The 26,153-nt window shown below is 33.1% G+C and overlaps 1 long non-coding RNA gene across 1 annotated transcript in view; it reads right to left on the reverse strand.

Moving 5' to 3' along the window:
- Positions 1-26,153, reverse strand: part of LOC126829815 (uncharacterized) — an 83,225-nt gene that overhangs the window by 25,944 nt on the left and 31,128 nt on the right. Inside the window, exon 2 of the long non-coding RNA XR_007683533.2 lies at positions 11,848-11,900. This is a non-coding gene — a long non-coding RNA (uncharacterized LOC126829815). The remainder of the gene's footprint in view (positions 1-11,847; positions 11,901-26,153) is intronic.

Genomic DNA, 26,153 nt, shown 5'->3' on the forward strand with positions numbered 1-26,153 from the left:
GCACCTATACATAATATTGAAATATAACTAAGTGCATATTGATTACCAAAGACTTGACATCATTATATATTTTTTTCTAGAATCGTTTAGTTTTTTAATCAGTGGGATTCATTTCTACCTTTTCATAAAAAATGTTCATAATGAATTCAGGTCTCATAACAAAATCATAATGTTTGTATTTTATATACTAATCCATCGCGTAAATCAAGTCGTCTCGAATAGCTAATACATTTTCGGTTTACTCTAATTGATAGAAATCAAAACTTAATATCTATCTATCAGTGGGGGCAGAGAACATGGTATTCATAGATAGGCTTATTTCACAGCAGAGGATCAATAAATTGACTCAAACATTAAATTATCAGCGTTTTACCTTAAAAAACCTCAAATGTAAAAAAAACTGCAATTATTGATTCAATAGAAAACCTACAATACTGTGTCTCCATTCAAATAAAAAAGCCACAAAAAATCAAGAAACGAAAAACGTTTGTGCAACCGCAGCAAGAAAATGTGAAAGAAAAGTGAATAACTGGAGGTTAAATCTGGAAGCGAGGTGAATGAAAACCCCTCGGGTTAATCGCATCTACTTTGTAAAATTTCTATAGAATAGTTTAGTTAGACGTAAATTGGCGTAAAGAAGGTTTACTGGTCGGGACTCTTTCTTGTTGGGTATTTTTTTAACATCTGACTGGTCGCGAGGAGAAGTTTTCTTTAAGAGTTTGTTCAAATCATTACCTACCAGTGGGAGTCTGAACGAGTAAGGAGTACTTATTTATTGTGTCGTTTTGTCATCACCTCGGTAGGGGCTATTTACTCTCTTTCTGTAAACCAGAGTAAGAAAATAATTACTGATCCCTCATGTAATAGTCATATACACTGTCATGTGGTTAGCCAGTACCTTAATAATAAAGTCTAATTCATAAAGCAAATATTTTTAGTGTTCTTGATCTTCAATTTGCTCTCTATTTTCTATCGTAAGTATCCCTCATGTTGGGTGTCAACTACTCATATTATATACAAACTCTATAATCAACAACTCGGCTAGTTTCGTATAAAAAGTATAAATCATGCCCATATATACAAATCCTATACTCAACAACTCAGCTAGTTTTTATTATAAAATAGTATTGAAAAAGAAACGCCTTTGTAAATCTCATCCATGCCAGCTAGATTATATTCGGCAACGGTAGACATGTCAAATGAAAAGTTGTCATTAGCAAAAGTGGCATCTGCTGATACTTCTTAAAAGAGCAAGCATACTCTGCCACAACAAATATATAGTCATATAAAAGGCAGTGTATTAACCGAACAGGTTTGCCGTTTACATTTTCTTTTTATTTTCATTAAGATACAACTAACTAGGATCATGTCTATGTAACAAAATATAAACAGAAAACATAGTGAAATAATGACGAATATAATACAGTTCTGGATGCTGGTGTCTATTTTTAAATGGCACACGGTATATAATAAGAAAAATTTTCCTGTCTGACGCGTCTACCAGCATTGTTCAATCGAGCTTATCTATTTCTTTACCATTGTTTCTTTATTAAAAAAAATCAAATAAGTTTTTATCGGAAATAGCATACTGGGCAAAATGAAGAAACGGAGATTTACGGGTCTGGCTTGCGGTGTACAAACAAAGCTAGAAAATTTACACTCTCTTGCAAATTAAAATCGGAGTTTATCGCAGGGGAATTGCGATTGCTCCCGCTATCCAAACACAACACCTAATTCCGTTCCTAATGAGCCTTAAAGACAATCAAGGTGTTTTTCTAAGATCTAAACAAATCAGTTTATTACCTGTAATTAATTAATTTACTTTGATCTACACCGCCCCGCGAGTCGCCCAGGTAGTTATAATTCGCAGTTTGAGATTTTTAATTTGATATAATTCTTTATTGGCTGTGTATCATCATTTCTAAAGCCAGATATATTTCATCTTATATCTTCTTTTGATAATTATACCCGTTGTTTTAATACAATCCAAGAACACTTTGTGATGTTAATGTTCCATAAGCTAAATTAGATTCATACGAAACTGACCCGTTTAAATTATCTTGGTATCAAGGTGTAACAAATTAAATATTGCATTTAGTGAATATGTTAATAACATATATCTGCATAATAAACATCTTATTGACGAAAGGGAGAAATTACGCCGTTCTGCAATCTTAGTCTGCACATGAGATGTTACGCAACCGTGTTGTGTATCAACAAACAAGCATTACACAACCTAAACGTGTATTGCTGTAGTCATAATTCAGTTCAGGTGTTACCCCCATAAAACAATCATAACCTTGTATATCAAAGGACACTGTTTACTAAACAATCAAAATTTGCCAATTTTGTGTGGATCATGAAACCTCAAATATACACACATTAAACATGTTCAGGTTTTACGAAAGACTACACACGTGAATAACAAATCAGAATATTGTATATTAACAAATACTGTAAATTTACTGAAATTTCCTTAATACGAAATTCTTCAAATCTGCGTGGCTAATAAATTACAAGTAGAAGAAGACATTTGGCGTTGAATTGACTTCTTAAACCCAAATGACTAACAATCAATGAAGGATAGGTTTAATTCCTGAACACCTAATACAAATAACAGTTTTTGCTGGACGTTCTTTTGCAATGCCAACAGTAATGTCTTGTAAGTATAAATCAGTCATATTTTGAAATAAAAATATAATATTAAGAATACACATTTTATCTATAGTTCATGGGGAACAATAACATTATATATATATATATATATATATAAAATGTTATCTTTGAAACTATACTTGTGCTATCTGATGTGGTAAACGATTTTGAGCTAACATTTTTTGTAAGGGGGGTGGGGGGTTGCATTTGTGTACTGAAACCAATAGTTATTTTATCAGTTTATCTTTCAGTGTTGGGATTAACACTATGTGTGTAATCTATGACACCATCATGCATACTTTTCCATTGACACATTGTCTCGTGAATACACACTCAAAAAACCTATTTGTTTTATTAGATTCACGGCCTTTTTCTATAAGATATCCGTTTTATATTTTACATTATTTGAGTAGATAACGTATAAAAAAACAACAGTTAATTTTATATAGAAACGGCTATTGACATTAAATGATTTAAATGTTGAACTGTCTAAACATAAATAATATTCATTATAGACTAACAAATAGTTTTGGAGATCTGAATTCGTAGCATAACATCGATCATTACTTGTGATTTTTAATTCATAACATATTTTGCAATATTATGTCAGTCCCGAAACGCCCCCTACACACACTCTCTCTCTCTCTCTCTCTCTCTCTCTCTCAAATTTGGTTGGGTTTAAACAAAGTTTCTAATTTGCATTTGAGGGTAAAATATGGCTTTAAATCTAAAAGAACATTCTCTCTCTCTTTGGGTCATAATCAAGAAATTTGATTGGGGTTAAACAAAGTAATTTAATATGGCTTTAAATCTAAAAGATCTTCATCTGATTACTGGCTGTTTTAGTCCTAAATCCCAGATCGAATCTCTACCAGCAATACATTGGGTTTAGAACCATCTGTGTATGTTGCAAATTATCTATCGAAGAACTGATTTGCATTAATTAATGAAATGTTATCAGATATTGTCTTCTTAATTAGTTTTACTAATATTTTAATTGTCTTCAGATTATAGACCAACCTCTCCTGATGAAGACGGGGTCACCCAGAAGATGAGGATGGTGTCCAGATTGCCCGGATTAACAGTTCAGTGTTTAACTAATCACGTGATAGGTCATCACAGCTCGGACAATGGCCAGGTTGTTAAACCGTGTCACGATTAGAAGAAGGAAATATACTGTTACAAGTTCAACATTGTTTTAGCCAAGTGTCAAATGTGGAAAAACAATAATCGCCAATTTTTGACAGGATTATTTGATCAGCGTTACATGTCTATACGTTATAGCTGTAAGTCTCAAATAGTATTCGAACTCAAATAAATGTTCTAATTTAAAAGTTTCATTACAATTGTCCCGAAAGATATCAGGAATTAACAAACGAGTTTTTAAAAAAAACAATCAAACTTTTTTTTTCACTTTTAAAATGACAACATATGTAATGGAAATGGATATGAAAATAATAGGAAAATACAGATTTTTAGAATATTCTATTTTACATAAGTGACCCTGTTGGATACATATATATACTGATATGTATCAGCACATAAATTAAATTAATGAGAATTTAAATCTAATCCTTGAAATCCCTTTGTAATAATTATTCCAATGATGGAACCCTTTCAAAAATATTTTTAATAAATCGTGCATCAAAATCATTATTAAACACTTAATATAGAAACAGATGCAGCAACAACAATTCATTTATGACACATCAACACGGTGGACTAGAAATCTGGAACAATCAGTTCTGTATCTGGAATATCGAAAGAATATTCTCTTGCATACACAATGACATAGAGATTAGATAATGTCCCTTAATCTCTACTTAATTTACCAAAATGCTGAATTAATTGAGCATACTAGGTAACATATTGGAGTGAGGATTAAGTTTCCCCCCCTCCCCCCCATTTCAATTGGTACATTGTGCCCTTGGTCACTTGTTTTTATTATCTTCTGCACCCGTGTGGGGGTTGGATGGCTGAATGGTTAGCGTGCGCGCGCTGTATCATAAAGTCTGTCATTGAGTCGACTGGCGTGGTTTCGAATCCCCGGGGTTGTACGCAAGCGAATTATTGAAATAAAATTAAACCATATGTTAGTCCCGAAATGACCTAGTTTGTGTCGAGTGGACGTTAAACCCCATCTCTCTCTCTCTCTCTCTCTCTCTCTCTCTCTATCTTCTGCACCCACGTAATAACGCTTTAAAACGTAATATTTTATCGAGGAAAAGCAAAGGAAATCACGAAAGCCTTCTCGAAAAAATGATATAAGAGGTGCTTTACCTGAAGTATGGGCGAAGTTATTAAGATTCATCATTTTATCATATTCTTATATCTCCAAGTTTAAAGTGTTGACAGATTATCACCATAGTCATTTTTTTAAAAGGTCTAACGTATTGTGTTATATTCACGACACAATAAAACTGACAAAAGAGTAAAACATGATTAACTTTTGGATATAAATGATAGCTTATGCCTGGTTTTATATATAATAAAAGCGCATTTTTCTTTTGGTAAAACTCAGACTAAGTGAGAATAGCGTTGGCTCACGAACCAGGAGGTCCCGTATTTGATCCCGTTGTTGGTCGAGAAAGTTTCTCGGGGTTTGGTATCCAAGTTTGAACGTGTTAGTGACACATGCTGGGAGAGTGAGAGAGAGACAGAGAGACAGAGACAGAGAGAGAGAGAAATGGGGTTTAACGTCAAATCGACACAAAGTAGGTCATTTTGGGACTAAAATATGGTTTAATTTTATTTCAATAATTCGCTTGCGCGTAGGGGTCTTTAGCAGTGGGAGGAAACCGGAGGACCCAGAGAAAACCCACGAGGTTGGACAGGCGACCCTACTCTTTGTCACATACAACCGGGGATTCGAAACCACGCCATTGACTCAATGACAGGCTTTATGATACAGCGCGCACGTGCTTACCATTCGACCATCCAACCCCCACACATGCTGAGGGAGGGCTAGTCGTTCGTATGGATCCAAAAACCGACCCCGTGTTCACAATGCCGTTGATATTGACGGAAAGCTCAAGAGATACAGGGATACTTATTAACACAAAATGGTCATAACATATTTATATTAATTTCTTGTATACACCTAATAAAATTACCCTTCAGAATTACTTTTGCTGAATTAAAGTTTACCCATTTATAACTACTGTTTATTACAATATTCATTTTGTTGGGTTTTCCATAAACCATATAAGATTACCGTTCTTTGAACAATATATACTCCCATGAATGTATTCCCATTTTTCTCATAAAAAAACTAACAAAAAACTAACTTTCCTGTATATAAAGTAGAAATCATATTTGCTTGAATAATTTTATTAGAGGTAAAAAGTTCAAATTCAGAATCAGAACTGTTTTAATAAAAATGATACATCTATTCTCATAACTATGTATTAGATAGCATACCACATCAAATCATTTAGATGAGACACAGTTTAAGATTCAACATTTGTATGACCCATTGAGTATATGAAATGGCCCCTTTTAAACGAATAAAAGCGAGGGTACAGAGGGAAAATTTGAGTCATGAGAATCGGGACACAACCAGTTTCTAATCAGAATTTTAATACTAATGTACTTGTATCATTCGGAACAAACCACAATTAAAATTCATGTGGTTAGATGATTGAAGAAGTCTAACCACAAAGACAAAAACAGCTTCTGTTTGTCACGTATCTCGTACAAATCAGCACGGCACGGAATTTAAATCACGAACTTGAACACCGTTAAGTAATAGAAACTATCATTTTGTTGTCACAATCCTCATTTTTGAATGGAAGGTTATTAAAAATGGTGATTGATAACAATCAACTTCCTCTTAAGGTTATGGGATGCAATTTGTCATATGTTGAAACAGAACGTGAAATACAATGGACCTTAGCCATTTTATATTTCATATAATGAAAATAGAACATCAATGATACTGTAGATCATACAATATTTTCCAATCCGGTCCTTCACAAGAAAAAAAATCTACAGAAAACTTTATCAAGTACTAAGACGTATCAAGTTCACACCTTCTTGACCCAAATCTTCAAATTTTATCGATAAATAGTGATATCTTATAAACAACACCTAGAAGATACAGGTAGAATTGTTGACGTGCTGAGATACGTTACGTGTATATTACAATGATCAACCCCAAAAGATTATAAGCACGCTTTCAAGAGTGGCATAACCAGTTTCGCAGCGAAACAAAACAAGCAGTTTATTTCATACCCTACAGAATATCAGAGGCCAATAGATAGACCCTTGTGGCATGCCCATCGCTAATACCAGATTGTTTGCAGTATTCGAGAAGTGGAGTAAAAAGCCCTAGACGTGTACATTAATTGATTGTTTTCAAGTTCATTTTATCATAAAATTAGTGTTTTTATAATCAACTTTAAATTGATATATAAATACACCTATCATCGATTGTTCCGTTTTCATTTATATTCTCTTATGGTGCCTTTATTTTCACCTTGAACATTTCCCCTTGGTTAAGTCATACATTCCTAAATGCAACTCGTGTTTCTATGTCGGGTGTTTATCTGAAAGTCAGATGTTTGCCTCGTTAATCACAGATTGGCCTAAGGTTGTCGTACTTTTATTTACAGAGACCAACTTAAGGTGCGAATTGTGATTTCAAATTGACATAAAATAGCTTATAAAATTCCTAATGCTCTTCACAATTATTAACTCACTTCATAATACTCGTTTTATTTTGAAGTAGATCGGAGAGTGCGGTTTATTTATGAGAAATGCTTTTATTAGATGTATCTATAAGTGATAACCGCTAAGGGCAACTCAATACCTAGTTTATTTCTGAATTAAGAGAGACACGAAACATCTAGCTTACAATGACCATGTACATATGAATGATGTCCACATGGGGCGACTATTATTTTAAAATTGATCTCCCATGAAGTAATTTTGTCGTTGTTTTCATGTTCCAGAGCTACCTTCTATCCGAGAGCTTCGCCTTACGAAATCCAATTCCAAACTGATTTGACTATTACATTGACGGGCTCTTGCACGGGATAGGATATGTTTGTATTTAAACTTCTAGACACACTTGAAAATCAACAAGGTTCTCGAACCATGTTACTACCATGGTCTCTGAATATGTCGGGGGAAAAAGGCAGGTTCATCACACATCTTTCATTTCTCGTATATCTCTGGTTAGTCGGATCTAAAAATAAGCGGTGCGGTAATACATTGATCTAACGAGGATTAAAGCGATGTTATCTGTTTGGCTTTCCGGTTGCGTTTAAAATCTGTCAATCATTTTTAAGAGATAAAATGATAGTGTTCCGAGAGACGAGGACCTTCGTTTGACTCGTAGAAATACACATGCATGGGTTACCTATTGTTAAAAGCAAGGGTTAGCGTTAAAGTCCTACAAACAGAACGTATAAAAATCAACACACGTATCAAATGGCCAAGACCTTCACATAGCGAAATCAAACATTTTAATGGTTTTAAAATGTTTATTCACGAATCCAGACGTTGGCCCAGATCCCATTTGTGAAGGGTGGCAACCATTTGTATATTAAAGTCATTCAAATACTAATAATATTCACTATGAAATTGCACGAGAAAATCACACCCCTTTCGTTGCTTAGTCATAACCGTCATAGGATAACCTTAGTATACATACCAATAGCTGTGCGTTTAACTCAAGAAAACACTGATATAGCAGTTCATTCGGATCCGTTCTTAATATTCTAGAGGTTCGACCATGTGTACTGTTTTTGTTAATAAATAAGTAGTATACGTGTAGATGATGTATATTTTACTTTATTTAGACTGTGAACTTATCTGGAACAGCATCTTTCTTCGTGTTATTATTTTTTAATTTTCTTATATCAAATCTTACATTTTAAAATGATACAGATACATAAACTGTAAACTATACAACAACAGTTTCACACACAACTGGTAAATATAAAGGGCGGGAAGGATTTGGTATATTCAATATTTTAATCTATCGTCTGATGCCTCCGGGCAGGTAATTGAATCCAGACCAAGACAAACGCTAACACTATATCAAGGGTTTCTCCCCTCAAGTATAAAAACGTTCACACCAAAAAGTGTTAAATTCGACATGTTGAGAATTTACTAAGAAATGAAGAACCAAGTACGTTCCTTAAGTTATTTATGCACACAAAGGACAATAGAGAGTAATCAAGTTAATGTTATTATCTGCTAAGTGAGGATAAAGATTGGATCCTTTTTTTTTTCTCAGGAAAAATTTAATTCCGGAAAGGATAAATTTAGAATAGATTTAGTGAATACACTTCAATATACAAACTCGCTAATAAATGTTTTAATAATTATTAATCACAACAAAATATATAACGATTGTCTTCATAGTCAATAGTTCAATATCCATAAGATGTCTGAGCAAGATCGATATCAGTAATATTGAACCGCATCAAAACAAATGTGTGTTTTAAATGTTAACACAATTTTAACATCTACATAATGAAATGTTGTAAACTTCAATTGTTTATATTGGTTGTATTTTAATGGGATTTGTAGTGGAATTATAGACTTCTGCTCTATATCCACGAAATACAAATGACTAGAAACTCATATAAAGTATGGGGGATCACGGTGGCTAAGTGGGTAAGACGCTGGCTCGCTAGCCTGGAGGTCGGGTGTTCGATCCCTGCATTGGCCGAGAAAGTTCATCCAGATTTTCCGGCGTGGTTCCCCCTTGTCAATGATACAGGACGGAGGGCCTGACAAAGACAGCTGTCTAGTCATTCCGAGGCCCCGTGTACACATTGGCGTGCACGTAAAAGATCCCTTGGCAGTTGGAATTCGATATAATAGTAGGCCGTAGTGTCGCTGTCCGGGCAAAATTTCCCTCATCGCACACTGTATGGCGTATGCCCGTCTTCATTAGCCTAGTTCGGAGCAAAACAGTACTACGTTAAACCCCATTTCATTTCATATAAAGTACATAATGTAGTCGACAAAAAGTTACTTTCAATATATTTAGAAATGCATAACAATTCAAACATTACAAACATTTATTATGTGTGTTAATATATTTCTAATTTTGTCAAATGGCCAAATTCAAATTTTAGGATTGCCCCATAAGGAAATTTTCAAATGGTTTTAATCATTATTCTACGCGCATATAAAAAGCTGGACCGATTGAGTGAGACATTAAGACATTAATATAGCATTATAGTTTCAAATATGCCTTAAAACAAACCTCATCTTAACCATACCAAATGAATCATTTACAAATTACCCAAAATTCCCCAGTGACATGTCTTGTTGGTAGTAATTTACAACATTTCTCTCCTCCCTAAAGAGATGAACTCCACTTAAATGTGTAAGTAATGGTAGACTTAGTGTATCATCAGCATAACAAGACATACGTCTCAATTGTTTAAGACAATGACTAGTCCCTAGGGGAGCGATCAGTTTTACTCTCAACTCCCCTCACAGCGAAACCACCCGTCAATCAACTCTAAAATGGCGATTGTAATTTTACTAAACGGTTTCTACACTAGAATTAAACACAACCTTGCAATCAAGATGTAATTTGGGAATTGAAGCCAACAACTGAGTAATTTTATCGAAACAAAACACCACATTGTAGGCAATATTACGCCAAGATTTTAAACAGATTTATTTCAAATCCATTTAAGTGAAATAGCGTTTCTGACATCTAGCACCGTTCTACCGCTATTAATTCTATTGAAATTGAAACCGTGTTGGAAAATCGAAAGTCACCTATTATATGTACAGAGATTATGGTACATATTTGGTGAGAAAACAGGATCCAAGACGACATCGGTATTTTTCTTTTTGTTGGATTGGGACAATATTCCATTCCGTTTATCAAGCACTTAATCAAATGTCACTAGACATATTTAAATATCATATGCACGGAACAGTTAATTAATGGTTGAAAGGCACCTTTTCCAATTGTGGCACGGGTAATGTCTATGAACTCTGCTATATAAGATGGGTTCCCGCGTAAGGCATTTAATACCGGTGTCAAAGGTTATTTCAGAAGACGTTTTTCAATAATTTAAAAAGTTATCTGTAGCAAGTTCAGGTTGTCATTCGATTAATAAGCACGTGACACGAGATACGAAACGAAGGCTAAAACATGAATCCAACAGAGCCAGATATGGCGACCCACCAGGTCATTAGACGTAAACATAGAAAACGTGCATACAACACGAGATTTGACCCAGCATGTGTTGGCAAGAAAACACGGAACGTTGTTAATTTGTAAGATAAATTGTCAAGAATTACTTCTTACAGCGGAAGGATTTTTGTTTTAGCTCTGATCAACTGTAATGATGGTAATTATCCAGGTTTTGGCCTCGTGCTGGGTGGCAGGATTTCTACAAATATTCCATTCAAGGAAAGTCAGCAAGAAAATAAACTTTGTATTCCAATCGACACTTACGAAAGTTCTCAAATTTAACAAAAAATAAAATGAAAAGAGCCATGAGTCCCAACGAGTATCATTTACCATACAGTTTATCGAACTCAATATATTTTTTTCTGAAAGTTTTTTGTATAGACAGTGTAACGTAGTAATAGTACGGCTGCATATTGGTATATTTAAAATACAAAAACGATCGAAACCTTGCTTTGACCCTTGTCTCCCGACCCACTTACACATATTTTTCAAGCAAAAGAGAAAGAAAAACAAAAACTCTCGTGCTTCTGTCATTAACTGAAACGATGTCAGAAAGGTAAACAAAATAATATATCGGGACGCTTAAAAAGGCGATATATGCAATATATGTTTCCCCGATAGGCGTGTGATGATATAGCATAAAAAATACACCAAATTTGTCGATAATTCTTGCTCATTTTAACACTAAATAGCGTATTTTAATCTGAGTAACTATTGAAAATAGAGAGGAAAACTAAATTAAGCTGTCGAAAAATTGACATAATTATCCTATAATATCAAGCAGAAAACAAACAAATAGGAATTTGGCATTTTGAGCGAAGAGAGAGCGAGACATAGCGTCGCCTTGAGCCATATTAGCATGGTAATTTGGTTCAAGTTAAAAGTAGTGAATAAGAGTTGCTGGATGTTACGAGTCGTATTGAATATGAAAATAAACCCTCCTCGGGTTAAAATAGTTCGACTACCAAAAGGTCAAGCGAATTAACACTTTTTGTTTAAATTGTTGTAATACATACCGGAAGCGGTTTGATACTCTAGTAGTCCAGAACAATTAGTCCCTGGTAGCATTCTGAAAAATATCAAATATAATGCACATGAATAAAGAATATACGATACACGCAATATTGGTGTAACACTACTTTGACTCAAACTAGGGAAAGCTACTTTCACAGTCTGAAAATTGGGAATGTAGCGGGTAACGAAGGTGGTATGGATGCAAGGCACTGTTGGATAAAAACAGCAACAGCAGGAATCAAAGTACCCAACTGAGACTAAAGCCATGTACAGTTTAGATAACAAATTTGAAACACGGTAGTCCATTTCATAAGGACAACAAAAGTACAAATAAATTAGTAATCTAGGCTATGTGAACTAGCTAAATAAAAAGTGGTACCACGAGCATAATAAGGGGTAAATAAATGGAACGCACCTTGCCTAAAAGTTTTGACAAAGCAGACAGTGAAGTAAAAAGAAACAAAAATCACCTAAGAATTAGTTGCTAGCTTTGGTGTGATTAAACTTTACTAGATAAATAACTGCTAGTTTGAACAAAATAAGTTTGTTGTTTTGTTTTAGGCGGGGGGGTGGGGGTGGGTCATCTGTTTCACCAGGTATGAAACGAATATGAATGCGAAGTACTATAAAGATTGTGTGGTGTTCGGACAAATTTGATCAAATTCTAAACTTTATTAATATCTTAACATCATTGAATGGGTTAGTTTGTGAAAGAGGAAATGACGTAAAGTAAATACACCAATATACACATCCCGCAGCAATTCACTTGCCCATGATGATCGGTTAATATCTTCAACACTTCTGCTTAATTGTTTAATGGTGGGAAAGTGACAACAAATAAATAAGAGACCCTTTATAGTAAGTACAGATCGTCTTGTCAACAAATTAATGTTAGGGCACTTAATTAGTCCAAGTTGTGATAAATCTTTATACAATCTTCTTAAACAACGTACTTTATACCATATAATCAACAACAGCTGCTTTCTCCTCATTCCCGCGCTTTTGCCATCGATATTATCTAATATTTAAGAGGTGGCATTAATAAAACGTGTTCCTATAACCCTACTAAAACGTATAAAGTTAAAATGCTGTGTAGGAGCTGACACGTGCGATGTAAGTATTAACTTGTAATAAAAATATAAATACACATTGATGAATTAAATTGATCCATTTAATGGTTCCAGTATGGTTTTTGGGGAGTTCTGGTGGATAGCTGTAGCTTGTTTATAAACTTTTGACATTTTCATCAAAATCTAATGATATTTAATTCGTTGCTTTCAAAATTTTAATTTTTAATGTTAAATTGTATTTTCATCGGAATCAATAAACGTTTATATCATTATTTGCTATTTAAGTGGCAAATAATTGTCCATCCTATGTAAATTAAATGAAATAATGTAAAAGGGCATGGGATATAGTACCTTAAACCAACATAAACGTGTCCATTTTTTCTATAAATGCAAATTTGATGAGTAACAAAACCCATGTTTATTTAGGCAGTTTTTAAAATAAACAGAAATTCTAATGAATGTGCAGGAAAAAAATCAGTAATTGATTTTAAATAGTTTCCTTTGTCAAAAACGCATGCTTGAAGGATATTTCACATGTAATAAAATCAGATATTTAGTTAGAAGTTTATATAATGTCCATTTTTTATTTAAATTAATATCTAACTTAACCACAAGCAACACGTTCCGAGTTCGACCCTTTCGCCTTATAATAATATAATAATGATGAGAGACATGTAGAAAAGGGTGGGGGTGATGAACTTTCACATATATGTGGATTAGATACGACTTAACATAATTTCATATCAATATTTTTATATTTTGGCAAGCATATGTGATAATTTATTATTTGTTGTCATTTTATGTGATTAATTGTTTATGACGTATTAAACTCATGTTTTTGTCTTGAAATATGCATCTATTGGTGAATTTCTTCTGCCAATACATGTAGATATCTAAATTTCAGTTCTTTTTTGTGGAATTTCCGCATAAACGTCTGGTCATTTGCTAGAGCAGGATGTATTCTGGTCTGTAATTGACTAATTGATAGATGTGAGCACGTGAAGACCACCTTGAGGTGAATTAGTGTCATCCTTACGTCATAACGTGTCAATGATGAACGTAACATGGCGCTGCAAGAGTACTAAGATCTGTTCATTGTTGGTGGGATTTTCCACATGATCAGTCAGTAATCCAAGTGGAAAATATATTGAACTTATTCCACCTCTACTAATTAGTTGAAGTGTCGCTCTGATTTCTGTCAAACGAGATGAAGTGCAAAGGTGGCTAGTTTGGTATTTAGAATAATCCGCCATCTTTGAAATATGTGTTGAATAGACAAGTATGTATTATCCGTAGTTGTCACATACTTATAGACTAGTTGTTGACATTAAACCAGTTAGCCGTTCACAGATTCGTAATGGGTTGATTTAGTTCGATTATATCAATATTCCCGTCTTCCTATGTATTCGTGAAGAGCATATCTGGCGTGTGGATTTAGAGGGGAATATGCGTTCAGTTAAATAAATGCGTTAGTAAGTCTAGCAATATTCAACAATGGATATAAAACACCACAGATCCGTAAATAGGCCATCTAAATTTCTTATCATCTGAAACTGTGGAAATGCAGGAATTGAAAGTTTGGATTATGTAATATTATTTGATAATGATGACAAATATATTCGAAACATTTGTCGTATTTTGTTCGTAACCAAGAAATACTTGAGATTAATACCACTCAGATTTTCAAGCAAATGTGTTACTAATGCTTTCTTAATTGAGACGTTTAAAATTTGCCACTTAATTAATTATACTAATTGATGTCTGATTAACGTCAACCTAATTAACTGGTGGATTTGTGGGGACATGCCGTGATGGTACGATTATCCAGTCTTCCCTTAAGTTACCGTCCATAGGTATTATGAGACTTTGTCTGCGATATCACTTCTGTGGAAGCAGACGTTAAAGCACCAAGGTAGTAAGAATAAGTTTATTGCAGTAATATAGGTCAAAAGGACCAAACGTTACAAGTTTGAATCAACTAGAAAATGATATGTACAATTATATTTTAAAAGGAGCTATTCATTACAAAATTATTAATTGTTGACAATTGGAGGTTAATATACAAATCTGATATATCTAACCTATAATACTATAAGCAAGTCTGATGATAAATTTATAAAATTTATACAACGTGTGTTTATGTAATCAACTTTGAAATATCTGTATACTTTTGTAGTAGCAAATATGCAAATGAGTAGGTTATATTTACAAACAATCAACTGGCACGGGCATAATTATTTACAGCAATTTATACATGATACTTGATGACCTTTCCTATATAATTGGAGATCGATAACAATATACAAAGATCGCTAGAATTTGACCGGTTTGGATATTACAACGACTGATATTTACCAAATGTACACGTTCAAAACAAACATGCATTCAAAAATAAAACGAAATAAATCTTCATCACTTTGATGACATAATGGAAAAGTAGTTTAATTTCGTCTATGCAAATTCAAATATGTTGGTAATAGATTTAGCTTAAATTTTGTAATATTTCTTCTGTGTTTTAACCGAATGTTCGACAATAAATAAGATTCCTGAACTAGACTTATTTTGAATTAGCAATAATCTATTAAAATTTCGCTTTCTGATAATTTAGCTGACCATTCTTGTAAGTTTATATCTGTTAAGCGTAACTTAAATTGACTTATAAACATGTTAAAATTGCCGATCATTTCAGTTTCAAAAACATAACCAAATCCTAAGGAATGTAACATAATTCTGACCATTGTAACCCAACTAACCCTGCCGGCTTTGTCTAATTCCTTTAACGCAATAAATACTTGTTTAGTAGTAGTAGTAGTAGTATTATGAGACTCAGTAATTGAAATAAACGGATACGGCCAGTCATGGTGATAGCATGTCGCCATTTTGTTTTTATACCTAGGGTGTAGATTTCGACACATTCGAAACCCTTCATCACTTTAGGGTTGACATTTCCACACGTCATCAAGTCAAGACGACAAAATATCTCAATTTCGTAAATAATTGTTCAATTTTGTAACCTTGATAACTAGAGTGTTTCACATTTGTCAGGGATTGGTGCTAATGCTGCGATTTATAAACAATATACAGATTATTTGATATTTTTTATTCTTTTTACAGTCTCGTCTGTCGTTTGGAACTAACTGTCAGCATTATTTATTTTCTAATGCGGAAATAATCTTGATACTATACCTCCTTTTTTATATGCTGACGGTATTGGTAACAAAACAATAGCGCGAACGGGTCTGAAATCGAGGACATGTTTTTTCCTTGAAATCACCAAAAAGATTTAGATATAAAGCAAACTGATTTTTGATCAATGTTACACTTGAATTTTAAACAGCTTGGTTTTAACAAAAGATCTATTACTGCAACGGTGACCTATCTTAGATAAAATCAACAGTGTCAAGTCTAAAACAAATTGAAAGTATTCAAAAGTTGCATAGCCTTTAAGAAAAAAAAAATTAAAATGTCGCATGTTCCTGATGACGAATGCATGCTATATCACAATCTACTGTTAATGTTGTTTATTTACAACATTGGGGTTAATGATACAAATAAAGTCTACTTGTTTGTCAACATTGGTGTTTACTGTTAAACTCAGATCTCTTAGGGTGTGAGCTTTATAGTAATATAGTTATTAAAGCTGGTCTTTTTTGCTGGCGAATTTCCGGATTACGAAAGCCTGTAGCCTCTAAATTTTGGTTAATCTCTCTGACAGCGAATTAACCACAAAACGAAACCAAAAAAGAGCATAATCAGTATGAACTGAGATTTTGGGGTCAAGGGTCACTAGGTTTGCTATGATTTATGTAGAATTTATTACATATTTAATTATATAATTACCGATAACTCTTTTGATATGCCACAGTCGACACTAACCTTTAAACAGGGATAATTATCAATGTCTAGTGTCGCGTGTAGTATGAATATTTAGTAAATATGAATATCCCTAATTGTTATTATTCTTTGATGACTATATGCTAGAATATCGTTTCATCATCACCCACATGTACACGAAGGTTTCCATGTGCATACCCTAATTTATGAACAAGGCTGCACTGTGGGATCGGCATATTCATGGCCGACCCAAATCCGTTTCTTAGATTTGATAGTTCGTTATGGCTTCCAGTATTTGTGTTGAGGGATTTAGATTAGTAGATTTTAGTCGTGCGGTCCTAAGCATATAACCCGTCTTTTCAGATTGGCCCTTTTATAGTGTTCCCAAAGAGAAACAATTAAAATTACAGAAATACTGTAATTAGGAACAAATATTTCAATATCGGAGTTTTTGAATTAAGACCACACCAAACCATCCCTAAAATAACTTTATTATCTGTTGTTTTTTGTTTTGTTTTATCCCATCAAAAATAAAGCATTAACTAAGCGTTCTGATTACGATTTGACTTCTTTTAATTACACCTATATGTCATTACATATAAATAGAAATAAATACTTTGGAAAACAGATATCATTATAAAAAGCCACGTCCCCCTCCCACCAGCTTCCATTCACTGATCAACTAATAGTCTAGCAGAATAAACATGAAATAAACCAACGTTAATTCCAACAGGTACACATTATGTGTCTATATTGCTTTATTGCATGTAAACAGCCCATTTAAAAACCAGAAACAAACTGATTATAACCTCAAAACCTTCCCTCCAGGGGCAGATCTCGCTATTTCTCGCCGTTGCCAGACTGATATGGCGCGATAGGGGGCGCTATTAAACGTGATATATAGTTATTATGGCGACGTGAAGTAAGCACATGGTAAATTTAATAATATTATGTAGATTATGTTTATATATTAATATCCGTGTGGCTGATATCCCTTGTAATCAGTATAGATAGGCATGGTAATAGAAGGGAACCTTTTATAACTCGCAGTTGACTTTAAAAAATAAATCAAGTTATTATGAATTATAAGACTTCATTGATGATAAACCAGAATATCATTTTTTGTTAATGTAAGTCTTTAAAGTTCTCGCTGCCTGTCCATATATTAATTAGTAAGACTAATAAGAAAGTTAACATAACACAGCGAGCTTGATAAAGGTATGCTAACTGAATAACGACCAACATCGGTTTTCTTGGATTTTAGTTAGAAGTTAAAGAACAGGGCTCTGTGTCTCAAAATCGTTACTAAATATAAAATCCAAATTTTATTAGATACTTCAATTTTGATTTGCTAAGCACTAAAATCAATCTAATATTATCCAATCAAATTACTAAGATTTGGATTTTATCTTAGTTAAAATTTCGTGAAAAAGGCCCCTGGAGTCTAAACGGATATTGTATAGCTTAGGTTAAATTTTGGAAAGGCTTGGAAAGGCTTGGAAAGGTTAAAGCCGGCTTTGAAAAAGGTTAAAAACCGTTTTGAAAAGGTTAAATCGTATTCCAACATTCTCAGCAAAATCCACAATACATATATTGGTTATATTGTTTTCCGTTTTTGTGTTGGGAAAACGTGTAGGCTTACTTGAGATGTTGACAGGGGGAGGGGGGATTTAACGTCCACTCGACACAAACTAGGTTAATTTGGAACTGAACTGTACTTGAACGTTTTCCTTTAAGTCGTAATAACAACCCACTATGTATAAATATTATTGCATAGCCCGGATCCCCAGTCTGCGTAAGCTAACTCTGTCGTGCACTTGCGTAAAAAAAGTTTGAATAATTTAAAGATATATCATAATTACAATAATACGAACACTTTTGGGTCCAGATTCCTTAGCCAATTTGGTCAGTCATCGGCGCTTTTCAATTATTTAAATAAAACAATAGCCGACTGGATCTTTATCATACTAATTTTAACAGTTTTCAAGTTAATTTAAGACGACAAATACATTCCTTCATTACGACCTTATTGTTTACTTTACACCTCATAGTACGGGTAATTAAGAACAACAGGGGAGATAATTCATTATTCTGCTCATTTACTACATGGAGATTGGAGTTAATCATTCTTCAGTGTTGGACACGTAATAAACAGCGGTCTAGATGGACACGTCTTGTAATTTTCTTGTCACCATTTAACAAATCCATTTATAGTTTCTATAAAATCGTAACTGTAAATTAGCCGATAATATCTCATCTCATAAACCCGCATGTATTAGATGTTCCCCACCCACGAACACAAGGGATAATTCTAAACTGCAAACCGCCTCTCACCGTGGGTCCTTAGCTTGAGATATTCATCAATAGTACACCCTAGTGATCTCGTGCAATAGTGAGTTAATAATTAAAGATGAACACAATCTTTGAAATTAAGAGAATTTTAATGTAAGTTAATCGACCTAAGAAATATTCGTTTTCTTTGAAAATTTTAGGCGATTCAAGTAATAACATTACCGTTTTCAAAATTCAGTCAAATAGTCGCGAATATTTTCCTCCCTAAAATCATCTTAATATTTGGTAATAAAATTTAGATATATTAAATTTCCTGATTATCCAACATACAAAATTAATCAAAGATACCTAATCTATTTTCTTCAAATAAATCGAATTTATTGATTAATATTTTGTGATTAAAATCATAGATTCTATTATATATTGATAAGTTTAGCTTCGCAAATTTGAATACAATACGCCTGTATAAAAATGATATTTTTCTAAAATACTTTGGGTTAGGTACCGTCATATAAAGCTGATATAAAGCTTAATTTACCCACCTTCGCTCCCCCGAAGAGGTGCCGTTTACCCATTATTTCGACCATTTTCTAAGAGAAATGTCTATTCTATGAATTACAATACGTTTTGAATCATGTTATCAAATAGCTACGTACTGCTTATCCATTTTCTTGAACTATAACTTCTTTATTTGATGAACTACCTATTCCAATAGCTTTAATTAAGTGGTTTAAACCATAAAAAGAAGGTTCTAAGGGAAATGATGATGATTCACAGGTTATTATCCTTCTGGAAATAGAAGAAAAAATCGGATTGAAGGACAAATATACAGAAGATAAAGAATAAAGGAAGACTAAATAAAAATAGATTCGTGATAAAAACGTCTCTTATTGTCGGCAACTTCTAAAACATAGAATCATAGTTTGAACCCAAAAGTGGAAATTCGAATTAATTCAACAAAGCGTTGAGTGAATATCATGTTAATAAATCTAATCGCTCTTTTCCGTATTATTGTTCCGGTAAATTATTTGTCATTTTCCGGTTGTTGTATTGTAAAGAATGGGATTTCGCTCCTATTGACAAACTGTGAACCAGTTTGAATGAATTCCTTCGCACAGCTAGTTCTCGCCTCGCTCCCTACAGTCTCACAGTTAGAAATATTAACACTAATTTGCACCTTCTAAACAACATTTTACAGCACCCTACTTGTTGGTTGTTTACAAATTTAAAACAAACAAATACATCATAGACGCCGCAGTGAAATTAGCTTTTATCGAACAGCGTAAAAAACAAATCATTAATTTTGTCCCCGTCATCTTTCGTGTCTCTTGAAATCCAAATGTAGAAAATAAAATACGCCCATTTCGTTCTCACGACATGATGTGTAGCACAGTAAGTTACTTCAAATATAAATATCCCGATTTCATTAGAGGATATTTAGCTGCGTTTCAAAAACTGTTATTAGATATTGGTCAAGCAATTGTTTATTTCTTTTCATTCCAAATGTATCATTCTATTTAGACTCAGTACAACCTTTAATCTAAATCTGAATAACCTATTAGAACTTAACGTCAAATAGACTTTAACGGTTAGAAGAAATTTTGCCCTAATTATATGTCTATTAATGCGTTTTTTGTAATCTTACGCTTTGTCGATTTTAATTTATATAATACCAGGAATAATAAATCGGAAATAGATGTTCCGGAAACAGGATTTCATACATTGTTTTGTTGCATGTAAGACGCTCCAATACTTTTAATGTAATCTGTTGACGCGATTGTAATTGCTAGTATGGTTCATGCCGAATAGAACAGCTTATCGTTATAATAAACCCTCTAAAATAATATTATCAATATCTTTGAAGCTTATATTGCCAAGAATCAAATTATTGTCATTATTACCTTTTCAAGTTTACACTGCCGAACTTGGGGAGCATGGCCCTGGGATATATCACTACTGATTTTAGGCTCTAAAATACAATGCAAATATCAATATCCAGTAACTTTGCTTTCAAAATATTAGCTCTTTCTAAACTTATCGACAAAATAATTAATTAGTGCAAATATTTTAGAATAAATATCGCCCCGCCATTATAGTAAAGGAACATCGAATATTCAATGTTTTGGACATTGAAAAATCATTTGAGAGAGTGGGCATCAGTCGGAAAAAGGATGCATATCGAATGTCATATATTACTTCTTTCGACGTATTGTTATTGGGGGACGCAAAGATATTCAAGGCTTGAACTTCAAAAACTAGTCCAAAACGCTGTATCTTTCCTAAAACCTGGATGTTTCATTAATGCGTTTCTTAATGTCTTTTTAACATTCGCAATCCCTCCCTGGATATTTTGCTCGGCAACGCCTATTATTTTCATGTATTGTTGCTTATTTGATCATTGCTGTTTCATTTCGTTCACAATGAACGTCAAATCCAATGTATTAGGTTCTGTATCAAAATGCTTTTATTTCAGTTTACCATACTTCATATTCGGAGCTTGACCCCACAATGTATGTTCCGCAGGTAAACGTAGACTCAGTCTTCTGATCTGGCTAAATTTATTTTCAGAATGAGGGCGGGGGTCTAATAAACAACAAACAGCTTTCTAAATTATTACAGCACATTTATTATATCAAAATGTATACATCTTGACAGTATATTTAATACTAATGTGAAAAAGTAAATCATAAACTTCAACTACTTATGTAGACACTGCAAAGACATTCATCAAAGCTATTAAAAAAATCAGATAAACATTTTAAAATTTAGATAAATCTCCAACGTGATTTACTCATTCCGGAAGACGGAGGTGAGTTATGCCAAGAAATGTCATATATTACTAGTTTATGTTGCCCCGACATGATAATAATGAAAAAGTTTGTAATATTTACTTCCTACGAAGATTAAAAACGAAAATGTCAAAACTTATTAGATGACTGACATGTACATCTTTATTACCCGACTTGGACGCCATTCCAGTGTTAAGTATTTGGTGCCACCGAACGACAAGCCTATTATAGTTCTCTTTACTAATGATAGTCACCCAGTACTATCTATATACTATCAAAGAACTTCCAGGAAGTTCGGCACTGATTTCAGACAAAAAATTAAATTCTTAACATCAAGTGCTTACCGATTTGGAAGACCAATACACAATACAGTACACTAAAACCATAAATCTAAGCTTCACGATCGGTAGAGGTAAGCTTACACAAGAAGAACTGAATGAATCTCACTTGTAACATAGATCTATTTCAAGATCTAAAAACGGAAAATGAGTTTTAAGACAAGAAAAACTTCAATTTAAAACCCGTGATATATAGCATGCATGGTATCTTTTTCATGGCCGTTTCTTGTTGGAAATAAATGATATATTGCGACGAAAAATAAAGCACATACATGATATGTACGAATGAACTGGGAACTGTTTGTTTTTGAAATAACATATCTTTAATATGTTTTCATTTTTTTATTGCATGGTAAATAATTTTACTTCAAGTACATTTTGGAATTAGGAGGTTAGCCCGTTTGATGTAAAATGTCTCCCTGTCGTGGGTTAGTTAGATACTGGATGATCGGATCCCTAGCCCTATCCCTGGAATTTAAATAGTCCATAGCTCAGATCATTTACATCGATGACTTGTTTACATTATAACATCTTTAAAACTAGATTTACCCGTAAACGTTTGGAAAATGGAAAAAATCAAAAACCTCTGTAAAATGATCTTAATATTTCACGCTTTCGGTATTAAGGATTGCTATCGATAAAGTTCAATTTTAAAGTTCTAAGGGAATCCAATAGTCTCGAAACATCTTAGAACTCAGAGCTAACTAAATAAAGTGTCAAAAATCATTAGTATTCCTTGTCTTAAATTTGAGATCTCGAAAAGTCTTCTTTATACTTATGTTTCAACCTGTAGCTGCTCGGCGCCATCATGTTAATTGCGCAGACGCGGCGAGGATGATTTACACCGTTTGAAATACATGTATAAAAATGGTAAAGGTTTGAAATAGTTTGCCTGTCATGACTTATTAAAATTAATGATATTTGGTTCTTTGTAACGTGAAGGCTGATGTGAAATTAAATACAGTTTGACAAAACATGTCACAGAACATTGGGCTTCTACTTCAGCAGGTTCACCAAAACAACAGTTCACGTTGTATTAATTCGATTTATTTCAAAAGTATAACAACTTCGGTCTATTTGTGAAGAAAATACTACTCTCATCTCCGATCATAACTGTAGTGTAAGTATATCCTATCTCGTACACAATATGGTGCTTTTGGTAAAGCAATTCAAAATGGGGGACTTTGGACTTCAATCGTTGGCTCTATATTATGATGGAGCACGTTACTAGTCACTTTGAGTTCCACCAGCCAAAATGATTCCCTCAGACATTATATTTGTCCAAAAAGCATACTAATTCATTAAATATAGAATTTCACTCGAAACTAAAAATGTCCGATTGGTCCATGTTGACGGTAGGAATCTAGAAGTCGAAAATCAATATTTTTAATTATATTTTAAAACCTAATATATCTTAAGTGAATTTGATACTTCCTAAATTAATTTTAACAGAATTTAAGGATGTTGGTACCCACAGAGAGGCATGTTAACCACGAAACGGGAATTTCTCAATTGTGTGACTACGATTTATTGATTTTATTCCCCCCCCCCCCCTATAATTTCTAAAACTTTCAAATCGTCATCATAAGCATTAGGCAAAACTTAAACAAGATATTTCACCCACCCCCACATACGAACTAAAACATTGTTTTACTGTTTTCTAGTACTAGTGCAAGCAAACATACAAAATACTTACTGTATATTATCAATACTGTTAATTCTTTACTGGTAATTTTCACAATATTTTAATGGTATTAACTTTCTTAAATAAATCTTGTAAATCCAATATAGTCGTAGACAGATTTTCTCTTAACAGGTTGCCACGGGAAAAAATCAGTATTCATCTAAACCATATGTAGAGTTAGACCCCAGACTTGAGAAAATTACAAAGTTAATTACTAAGGTAGTGATCTCATAGTGTATATAATTAGCCTTATACATCATAAAATAAATTTTAGCATCGTATTCTACAACATGTGAATATGCTATATGCTGGGAATATTGAAACTGAGACGAATATATTTTCTAAACTGAAGTATATTTAACTCCCTTTTAATGAATGTCTTGATAGTTTTCGGCTGTCAAGGCAGTTCTTATATGTTTCCCTCTTATGAAGACGGTGCCACATCATTACGAATACATGCTCACATTAATGATTTTTTTCTCTTTAAAACGTCAGTTAAAAGCTAACATTGTGTGAAAAATAAATACATGCATAAAAAATTATCATAGTAAACACAAATTATGCAAGTAAATAAAAATAACAAGACTTTTCTTGCAAATCTAAATATACAGAATGCATTCTTAAAGTATTGTATATCTTGTCTTTGCTAAAAATATCTGAGATATGTATAAAAGAATTTCAAAATTGGCATTAAAAAAAAATATATTTATTATTAAAATTTTAACAAATATTTTGTTATGACTTCGGTAGTTCTTATTTTTCTTGACATTTAGAGAAAAAATAAAGAGGCGAACGGAACTTTAGTAAACTCTCGGTGTCCTTTTTCAGAAAACTATCATTTTTATCTGAGTTTTTCTAAATTTGCGATAAAAACGTGGAATAAGCGATTAGTGATGAAAGACTCAATTTGTGCTGGAATTTTTTCCTTATCAGATAGAAGGGCAATATTCCACCAAAATCTCAATCATCTCAAATATTCGTATTTATTTCTTGTTGTCATAGAGATATACTATCGGATTATTTATCCAGTAGCCATGGAAACGAGAAAAACTGCTTTATATTATCTCTACGCCCCATTGCGTTACATCAAGCAGAAATCATCAAAAATTTCTTTTGATTTTTCTGTATCTTCGTGTTTTTTTCTCCATTAAGCAGTAAAATATTTCATTAAAATTCTTTTAAGACAGATTCCTATCTCTTTTTGCTTCACTGTATATCAAATTATTGTGTAAAATTTGTTATTGCGAATATTAAAATACAAAGCATGAATTGTATAGCGAAATAATATTCCAGAAAATTAAATCTATCTTATAATATATTAAATGTGTGGTCCAGTTTCCGGTTCAATCTTGTATTCATCATAACCAACGTATCAGGATTTTTCAAAATGGAAAAAGTGCATTATAATTTAAACGAAAGGGAAACAAATATAAAGTTCAGTATAATCTTTATTTTATAAGAATATAACTTTATTAACTGATTTCAATACCGTTTTACGATTTTTTACAAAGTGAAATATTTCTGACATAATATAGAAGTTTATTATCACAAGATAACGTGGGTTGAAAACAATTATTGTTATTATGGTTTCCAGAGTACCATTTGAAATTTATTTTAAGGTCATTTGATGCTCAGTCATTAAAGGTGCAGAGAGCCCAGACGAATTAAGGGTATCATGACAGAGGGGCGAGTTCTGCCATTCATCTTCTATCTATCAAATATCAATCATCATTTTTTATTCTAGCACACTCCAACTAACTCAGCAGGTTTAGGGGTAAATTTGGTTTATTCTCATAAACTCTGACCAGAGCTAATAACTTATTTATACACTTCATGATACACAGCCTTTAAAAATATTTAAGAAATAATGATGTCTCCCCGAGGGGCGAGGAGTATTGACTGCTCCCTGGTAGCTGTATAATTGATATGAAGTAGTCTGGATACTGATACTGACGGGAAACATAAATCATGCGAAAAATTAACCCTTTGTAGAAATGGAATGACGAGCAGTCGAATTAGATGAATTGATCAAGCCCTCAGATATCAAAATGTTCTGAACAAACACCAACTGACTTTAAAATTTAAAATACAAACACAACAAAAAATTTAAGCCCAAATCGGTCAACAACAAAACGAAACCACGATGACCAAATTCTGAAGATCCTACCACTACTTACGTTTTCAACCATTTGCTACGTTGAAATGTATTTACAAACGGCTTTCGCAGGAAAATACAGAGACGATCGACCAAGAATCAGTATGAAAATTGTCAGAACATACGTACCATAGAGAACGATGAGA

Source organism: Patella vulgata, chromosome 1 (genome assembly GCF_932274485.2).
Source record: "Patella vulgata chromosome 1, xgPatVulg1.2, whole genome shotgun sequence".
Classification (NCBI taxonomy): Eukaryota; Metazoa; Mollusca; class Gastropoda; family Patellidae; genus Patella; species Patella vulgata.